Genomic DNA, 8,466 nt, shown 5'->3' on the forward strand with positions numbered 1-8,466 from the left:
TTAGTTAGAGCCCCAGGAGCTAACTGCAGTGAAGATGGAGGACCTCGGCACGGTGAGTAAGACAGAAGGAAGAGATAGATCACTGAGGACAAACTTCTTGATGCCAGGGTATATGTCCCTGGATGCCATTTGATAGAGGGGGCTGGCCAACACTCAGGGTGTCCTTAGTATGCTCCAGGTACACTTCCGAGTATCCATCTACATCAACTCATTTAATCCTCATAAAACCTCTCATGAGGTTGGCACTATTACTATTACCCTCATTTCACAGATGACAAAACTGAGTAACGCATCCCGGTTTGTAGATGTGTTAAGTGGTAGTGCCAGGATTTGAACCCAGGCAGCCTGGCTCTAGAGTCCTTACTCATAATCACTACGTTACAGTGTCGTGAAGCCAGTTCCCTGGTTCTGTGAGTGAGAGTAGAAACCAACCTTTCGCTGGTGTGTTTTAGATATAAAAGCAACATCACAAAAAGAAAAAAAGCCTCGATTTGCTCATTCAACTTTTTTTTGATGTTGCATGAGACCAGGAGGAGACACACACACACACAAACACACACACACACACACACACACACACACACACACACACACACACATAATCTGCTTAGAAACATCCATTTTTATTATCTGTTTCACTGCTTCCTAAAATTAAGCTTTAGCCCAAAAAGAAAGGAAGCAATGTTCTCCTTGGCTTATTTCCTTCAGTCTGTAGACCTGTACACTAAGAGTCATACTCAACAGAACCATGAAAGAAAATCAGAAAAAAAGTTATGACTGCCCAGGTAGGAACCTAGATAACAACCAGAAAGAAGTTACTCTAAAGAATCACCTACATAATTATAATTCATTGCTCTAAACTCCGTTCATCTGCAGCCATACTCAGAGGTCCTTGTTCTTCTGAGTCCTGCAACATGTCCTAGACCTTGCTGCATCTCCCAGTGACAGCCTGTTAACACTTGGTTTGGGCCAGGTTTTCCTGAAGCACAGACATTCATGAGTGTAGAGTTAGTCTTAAGTCTATGTCCATGTGAACCTGCTGATCACTCAAACAGATTACTCAAACAGACTTACTTTACTTTGCACAAGGTGTTTTTTCATCGTGGAATATGTGTCCCAACCCAGTTACTTCCTATTCTTCCTCTAAGACCTAATTCACCTCTCCCAAGCTCTCCCTGATGATGTCATCACTTGTGCCCCAGTAAAACCCATGGACATTCAGAACAGTGGCTTTTTTTTTAAGTTTATTTACTTATTTTGAGAGAGACAGAGAAGTACAAGTGGAGGAGGGGCAGAGAGAGAGAGAGAGAGAGAGAGAAAATCCTACACAGGTTTCACACTGCTGGTGCAGAGCCCCATGCAGGGGTCGAACTCACAAACCTTAAGATCATGACCTGAGCAGAAACCAAGAGTTGGTCGCTTAACTGACTGAGCCACCCAGGCACCCCAGAACAGTAGCTTCTTTAACACTTCCCAATTTTCAATTTTTTTTTAAGCTTGTCAGACTCTCAGGCAACCTGGGTGGCTCAGTTGGTTGAGCATCGGACTTTGGCTCAGGTCATGATCTCTCGGGTTTGTGAGTTCGAGCTCCTCATTGGGCTTGCTGCTGTCAGCACAGAGCCTGCTTCGGATCCTCTATTCCCCTTTCTGCCTCTCCTCACTCATGTTCTGTTTCTCTCTCTAAAAAATAAATATTTAAAAAATGAAACAGAATTAACTGGTCAGACTCTCATGTGACATTGTGAACTCCATGAGGGTTGGGGCTCCTCTATTCAGGTCTGGGTCTCCATTGCCTTTGGATTAAGAAATAAATTAGTACTTCAAGTTTAACAATTTGTCATGGAAATTGAAGATTAATGCTTTCAAGATATTAAAAATACATTATTGTCTTTTTTTATAATAGGCTTTGAAGTTTTAAGTTTCCATAAATATTAAATTTCAGATAGAGGCACTTTGGAAATGATTTATAAAGCTTCTAATAGGGAAATTATAAATAATGTTTATAAGGAAACAGTAAAACACTGGTCCTTTATCACTAGCCATATATTTGGATACTTCCTTAAGAGTTTGGTGTAAAAGCCCATAAACTATCTCAACAAATCAGAATGCAACACAGGAATTGGAACAGCTGCGGTCCTTGAGGTAATAATGTTTCTTTACCAAAGTAGTGATTAGAGAAAAATATCCAAGGAAATAGGTTAAGAAGAAAAATCTTTGAATTTATACTTTGCATAGGGGGAGGAGGAAAAAGAGAGTTACGAATGATTCTGATAGATGGATGGAGGAAAGCTCGGGCATTAAATCTTACTCGCGCTGGGATGGCAATAATGTCACTTTGCAAAGGAAGTCAATGAAAATGTCACAGATAATAAGTACAAAATCTGTCAGTCTGAATAGTAACATACATTAAAGATTGATGACACGATGCCAATGCACTACAGAATGATAGGAATTATGTCTAGGGGAGACAGATTCTCGGAGTGGTAGGTTTAGCAGAACACCAAGATAATTTTAAGAAGCTTTAAAGGCAAATTGCTGAAAATGATCTCTGAAAAGCAATTCAGCTAAAAGGACTGGTGTGGGACAACTTCCCGCAGCCACTGTCTAATAGATCTTTTTTTTCCTAATCGATCATTTTAAAACATGAAACATTAGAACATTAAAAATACACAATGATATAGCCACATGCCAGACACTTTTAGTGGGTCGTCTATGCAGGAGACATGTGTCACGTGCCCCAGACTATTTTCCCAGGGGAAAAAAATCAGAAGGGATTTCACCTGATCCATCCCAATTCTTCTTGAATCTCTCATAAGCACAGATTTAGAAGACCAATACCCAAGAGGAAGTGGGTGACATGCAATCAGAGAGAGTGGAAAGCTGCCTGGAATAATGTGGGGTCAAACTTGGGAATTGCTTTGCTCCAGGAAGTATCAGTGAGGTAAGGGGAGGGGAGGGCACAAGACCTAGACCCCCACTCTGGCTTTGATCTGATCTCAGGGGGAGATGAATCACTCCTTTGATCTCAAGGGAGAGCCTCTGATCATAAGACACGTTTAAGGAGGGAAACGAGCCTCCTCAATACAAAAGAGCTGAACCCGCAAGCATCTTGGCAGGCATGGGCAGGCAATGACAATCTGCACTTGATATAATAAAACAGATTGATGATAGTAATGATAATAATTGTCCTTTACCTGTGATATAGGAAAGGTGGGTGAAATTTTGTGGGAATTGTTTATTTTTGTAATGCAATAGGAACAAAAAAGGAAATATTTACTTTTTCCAAATTTAAAATGTGTGAGATTTCCTCTCTCCAAGACTTTAGTGCTTTAAGTGTGTTTCTAAAAATATGTTTCTAAAACAGGGGTCTGGGGCACCTGGGTGGCACAATTGGTTAAGTGACCGACTTTGATCATGATTTCACGGTCTGTGGGTTCAAGCCCTGCATCAGGCTCTGTGCTGACCGTTCAGAGACTGGAGCCTGCTTCGAATTCTGTGTCTCCCTTTCTCTCTGGCCCTCCCTTGTTCACACTCTGTCTCTCTCTGTCAAAATTAAATAAGCATTAAAAAAAATTAAAGAAAAATAAAACAGGGGTCTGTCTGCAAATGTCCTATGTAAAGGGTCAGATAACAAATACTTTAGGCTTTCTGAGTCATAATGCCTCTGCTGTAAGTACACAACTCTGGTACTGTAGCTTAAAAGCTGCCATATGTGATATGCAAATGATTGGCCTGGTTGGGTTCCAATAAAACTGTATTTATAAAAACCTGCAGTGGGCCCATTCCAGATAAGGAAACTAAGGCATAAAGAGGCTAAGTCACTTGCCTAAAATCATAGAGCTAACCATCATAGAAATATTATCAGAAGACAGGATTAAAATCCTCCTTTCACCAATAAGTGGCCAAACTGGTCTGCATACTTCTCAAAGTACCAGTTTTGTCCTTGGAAAGTTTTGATTATAATACTGCCCTCCCTCCCAACTGCACAGTTACTGCATCTGTCAAATATGATTATGCATTTGAAAGTACTTAATTCCTTCTATTTACCCTCATAAAATGTTAGTTATTATCCATCTTCAGTTTTCTAACAAAAATACAGAGAGATATCAATTCTGAAGCACTGGGCTATATATAAAGACACACACCAATAGATTTGCTTTCTCTTTCAAATATAAAAATCAGCAACCAAAATAGTAAATGAAGCATGTATTCTAGAACCAATATTCAGGAGTGATCAGGGCCACTGTATCAACTCTCCAGGATCTAAACCCACCTTTTCACCACCCTGGGCTCTAGAATGATTTTTCACATATATGAATCAATTTGATACTAACAACTGTTTTGCAGACGAGAAATCTAAGATTCAAAGAATGAAATTCACCTGTGTAAGGTCATATTACAAACCAGTTCCCTGCACTCTTTCCAATGACTCATAATAATAAAGTAGCTCAGAGGGGAAGGGTATGGTGAGGCATAAGTAGGTCTGTTATTTGACTTACAGAAGTGTTTTCTGAATGCTTAATAATGCCTCATTTATTTATATTACTTGGATTGAACTGTCAATACATTTCAAGTTTTTGGTAACTAAAGCCTATCTCTTTCATTATAAAAACTATACATCTCAATCTTTCTTTAATCAATAGCTACTTCCTCCCACATCAATATTCACATTTGTTATATTGCCCTCCTAATCCAGATTCCAGCCATCCCATCTTGCAGGACAGTAGTGATTATTACAAGAGAATACCAACTCTGGAGCATGCTATTGGGAGATAAAAACGCAGAAGCCTCTATATATTTTTTTTAAAACGTTTATTTATTTTTTGAGAGACAGAGCATGAGCAGTGTATGGGGCAGAGAGAGACACAGAATCAGAAACAGGCTCCAGGCTCTGAGGGCAGAGCCCGACACGGGGCTCAAACCCACGAACCATGAGATCATGACCTGAGCTAAGCCACCCAGGCGCCCCAGAAGCCTCTATATTGAATCCATTTGGATATTTCCAATCACCAAGAACAGAAAACCCAACTCAACTGGCTTAACCAAAATGGAAATGTATTAACTTTCATAACCCCAAGATCAGGAGGAGTGCAGGCTTCAGGGCCGGTTTGATTTAGTAGATCTAGTTCCATTTCTCTTGGACAATCTTCGTTCTGCACACCGTCCTATGATAGCTTCACACGCAGGCAGATGTCAAGACGGCGGCAGGCATCCCATACAGAAGATACTATTATCGTCTTTCTCTAGCTCTCTGGAACGTGAGAAAGTTTTACCTCAGAATCCCCCAGAACACATCATTTCTGCATTTAAGTAGATCAAAATGTGTCCAATGCCTATACATAAACCAATCTTTGAGGTCAGAGGAATGCCCTGCGCTATCTGGCTTAGGTCTGAGTTTCTGAACAAGTCACTAGCAAGGAAGATTACATTATTAAACTTGGCTTGAGTAAAGCATGGGCTACATTTGGAGCTGGGTTTAATCTTCTAAGCCTCACTGTTGTTAAACAACAGAAGGGTGAAATAGGTTAAGAAATGAATTTGTCATTGTCTTTGGCTAGGCAACTTCTGAACCTCCTTCTTATGTTTGGGATACAAATCTGGATTCATTTCCCCAGATTATAAACCCTGGTGGAAAGTTGACTCTACTTCCCACAACTGAAACTGAAAACCAGACTTGTGATTCCCCAATTGTTTTTGCACCTAGGGCATGGGCAAGTGACCCAGGCTTGGTCAACTTAATACCTCCCCTGACCCAAAGCCACCCTTAGATAGAGAATCAGGAGCAAGTAACCAGAAGAAGTAGGGCCAAAATAGAATCAGAATGGTCTGCCTCATAGGGATCCTTCACCATGGCCACTGACCATAGAATCTCTCAGACCAAAATCATAAGGAGCTCACTCAGGTCTGATAAAGAGAGGTGTGATCTGAGCACTGCAGTAGAGATTCTCAAATCCTAGGGCTTGAAGTAGTTCACAGACCCAGAGCCTCTTGAATGAAGGAAAGGCCAGAAACTCTTCTGAAGAACACTACAATAAGATCACAAATATATCTTGTAAATCTTCATCCTGATCTTCTGCCAAAACTGATACCATCATTAATCAGGATAAATGTGTGCTACAGAAAAGGAAATACCTAGATCGTTGGAGGATTTGTGGAATGCCAACCTTGTCCACCAGTCAGAGAGGAGATTTATGGGGAGTAAGGTAGTAAATTGAGTTTTGACTTCAGTTTGTCATCACTGGACTTACAGAGCCCCCAAATCTGTGTTGATTTCCTCAGTTTGTGAAAGTGTTAGTAGAAGAGATACACAGAACCAACAGCAAATCTCCGTATTGGCTCCCTACCCCATGGAATACGGGCCATCACCATAGGAAGGTAAGCTCATGGCACTCTCTTTATGTAAAACAGCATATCACGCTGATACCACATTCCCAGTAGAATTTCAGACATGAAAAGACCTGAATGAGCCAGAGGTGTTAACTGATATCATATTCCCACTTAACTCTCCAGTTTGGCACATGAAGAAAACCAGATCAGACTTGGAGAATGACAATGGATTATCTTAAGCTGAATCAGCTGTTCCAGCTGGCTTCATTCCACAAACACAGATATACAAAGATCCTGGCACTTGGTATACATCCACGGCGGGTTTTCTCTGTCCCAACACCAAAAGCAAGTGTGTATTTGTTTGTTTGTTTGTTTTACTTGGCAAAGACAAGAGCATGCCTTTATGTCTTACCTCGGTATTGTCACCTCTCGGTGCTGTGTCACAGTTTGGTCTGTGGGAACCTCCGTCATCTCCCAGGACATGGAGCAGATAGAATCCAAGAAGCCGAAATAGAGACACCCAGGATTCCTGGGTAAGAGAATACACATCAAAGGGTGCAAAAGAAGGCTCACATAGCTACAGCAGATTTAAGGCAGTGGATTGGGGACAGAAGTAGGGGAAGGTTTCCACTAACCTAGGGCACGTAGGGCTCACTCTCTCTCCGAAATTAACGGTAAGCCGCTATACATTGCATATCCTCTCACTAGGAAGTGGGTGCAGTGTTTGCGGGCCTCTGTGGGATTTTAGAACTGCATAATATGTCTGACTCCACGGCGGACTCACCTGACACTCAGCTTTGAGAACAAGAAGGTCCAGCGCTGGTCCCAGGCTGTAATGCAAGCAACTCTATCACTTATCACCATCCAATAAGGCCTCTGGCCTCCTGGGATGCAATAGAGCCTGTGACAGGTGCCGATAGGAGAAACAAAATAGAAGACCCTGTGGTTCCAGGGTAAGTCAAGACCTTTCAGCAAATAGCAAACCTGTAGAGACCCAGCTCTTGGCTTGTTGTACAAAGCAATCTGACGTAGCGACAGAGAGTCTGGCTGGCTCTGAGCTGCCCGAGTTTGAATCTCTTCTGTGCTCCTCACTGGCTGTGAAGCCGTGGATCATAGCTTATCTTTCCTTTATCTTGACTCCCTACCTGTAAAACTTGGCTTAATACCAGAGACTTAATGGGAGGGTGAGACATGCTAATGCACGAAAAGAGCTTGGAGTGGTGTCAGGCACATGTGAGTGCTTAATAAGTACTAGTTATTGTATCCAGTATGTCAAAAAAGCATGAATCATGCCCCAGACAAAACCTCAGTTCTGTGTTTTTCCGCTCACCCTTCAAGCTTTCTTCAGCAGAGGTAGTCTGTTCATGGATGAAGCTCTAGCAGGTCCCATAGCTCTCGTACTAATTTCTGGGCAATATATGAGTCACATCAAGTCACAGACAACTTTGCTTTAGACATTAGAATTTCAGAATACTGAAACTTGACAGTGTTAAAACTTCCTTCTCCGACTTTTTGGCTGGGAGCTTGCAGGAGGGGAAAGGTGAAGCATGAGTGGAGAAGAGGGAGATGGAGGGGTCGAGACCAGCTCTAACTTGGCTGGCGACTACATGCTGAGTCCAGGACTTGCGCTCTCTCACAGATGTGTTGGTGGGCCCTTCAGAGGTTCTTTTCTGGATCCTCTTCTCCCTCACTTCTTTTGACCACAAAGGGCACACTGATTCTGTGTGGTCTCTTGCAATTCTTTCTTTAATCCCTGGACATGCAATCCCTGGTCGACTCCAGCCTCTTCCTACTTAGGTCTCCAGGTGGTCTAGCCAATAAAACCCAAAATGAACCATATCCCTGCTCTCTGTCTCCCAATGAATCCTGAAAGGACCTCAGGAAACAGTCACATCCCCTACTTATCCGAAATCCCAAAGTCCCAGCATCTGCCATGAAAGTAGGTATTCAGCCCATTGCTCACCCTCTGGATTTCCTAGGAGTCAGACTCCAGCCTTAACTGCCTTAGACCTGGTTTTCATCTTCAACCCTCTGTCTCTCAACACAGAGAACACGTTTCAAAACCCTTAGAGTGACACCTGAAGTCTTCCTCATGAGTCATGAGTTAGAATAGAAGTTGGAAAACTTTCTCTGAAGACA

The sequence above is a fragment of the Suricata suricatta genome, chromosome 5 (assembly GCF_006229205.1).
Source record: "Suricata suricatta isolate VVHF042 chromosome 5, meerkat_22Aug2017_6uvM2_HiC, whole genome shotgun sequence".
NCBI classification, from domain to species: Eukaryota; Metazoa; Chordata; class Mammalia; order Carnivora; family Herpestidae; genus Suricata; species Suricata suricatta.